Consider the following 1818-nt stretch of genomic DNA (forward strand, 5'->3'; position numbering starts at 1 on the left):
TGGGGAAAAATCTTGATTTTGATAGACCATGGTTTCATAGGACAGTGTACTTGTTTATAGCTGCTGCCTGCTGAAATAATAAGTGGAAATGAGCCTTTATATCTGCAACTCTCAAATGGTTTAGGAAAAAAAAAATATAATGTCAACACATACATGCATACACACACAGTACTGACACAGAGAAGAAGAAAAGCAAAATGTGGTAAAATGCTGGCAACTAGTTCAAACAGAAGGATATACAGGAATTTATAAAATTCTTACAAGTTGTTTTGTAAGTTTGAAGTTATTTCAAAACAAGTTTAAAAAGAATAGATTTTCAAAATTAATGTGTAAACATTATTTTGTGATTTAAAACTTACTGTCCTATAAATTTTCGTATTTGGAATGCACTCTGAAGGGGGTATTTTAAGTTGCTTTTTTTTCATAAGGAAAAATAAGGATATTGGGATTAAGAGTTGCTCAAAGCTTGTTTGTGAAAGAAAATGTCAGATGTAGAACTTGTATTCTTACCCCAAAGCAGTGTTCTTTCTGTACTTTCATGCCCTCTTTAAAGACAATGTCCCCTGTTTGCATTGTGCATCTTGTTCATCTTCTCTGGACCTTTCTGTCATCATCCATAATCTACTGTCATTAATGAACCTCTCTGAAGGTCCTTCTCATCTTTAGCCACATAGGAACCCTTAGAGTGAGTGACTTCTCATGTCCTCTCTATAAATTTGGGTGATCCCCTTCCTGTTTTTCACACCATGTTGTATTGGCAGGAACCAGTTTGATACAAGAGAAAGAGGCTGGGGTTATGGTTACACAGCACACACCTCATTCAAAGAACCTGTTTTCTGTATTGCATGAAATTGTCACCATTTACATAGGAGAAACCACAGGACCTAAAAGAACCTAGGAGGAAAGCCAAGGAAACACGAGGAGAGGATGCTGGGAGTTAGCAGATGGCTGACTAAAGAAGCTCTTATTACTGGCAGAAACTCATTTCCCGTTTCAGATGCCCCTGGTGCTACTGGCTTCTTGCTGGAGAACCACCAAAGTCCACTATAGTGGTGGAAAATTTTCTGGAGGTGCAGTTGCCTTTCCTCTGAGAGGGGTAGTGTATCCATATCTAGATGTAGCACAGAGTTTCCCAAGATGGATGAGGAAGGTAGAAATAGAAGAAGTTGGGGCTGGGCTTGTGGCTCAGTGGTGGAGCGCTCACCTAGCATGTGCAAGGCCCTGGGTTCCAGCCTCAGCACCACATAAAAATAAATAAATAAAGATATCGTGTCCAACTACAACTAAAAGATATTTTTTTAAAAATAATAAAAATAAAAATAAATAAAAGAAGTTGGTCTTTGGAATATGGTAACAGACACTTTTTTTCCTAAAGAATTTATGTCTCATCATTATGAGAGCTTCAGGTATTAAATTGACAGCATGCAAGATCCAAGTGTAACTCTATCTTATTCTTCCAACTACTTATTCAAGAGTAAATATTTTTCATTTTAAACATCACAGATAAATTTAGAGATACTAGATACAGTCAGAGAAGTGAAATAGTTATATGCTAAATTTAAAATACGTATTTAAAATATTGTCATTTCAAAACTAGTAGATCACAATTCTCCAGCAAACAATGATAAGCAGCCTCTATGTGGTACTTCATAGTTTGCCAGATACTTTTATATAATTTTTATATTTGCCACAGTCTTATGATATATATCTGATTTCTGTACATATTTATTGATAAGGAAACTGAAGAATTAAATGATTTGCTCAAGCCACATGATTAATAAGCAAGAGTGTGAGTACTTGAACCCAGGACTCTTTAAA

The sequence above is a fragment of the Marmota flaviventris genome, chromosome X (genome assembly GCF_047511675.1).
Source record: "Marmota flaviventris isolate mMarFla1 chromosome X, mMarFla1.hap1, whole genome shotgun sequence".
Taxonomy (NCBI): domain Eukaryota; kingdom Metazoa; phylum Chordata; class Mammalia; order Rodentia; family Sciuridae; genus Marmota; species Marmota flaviventris.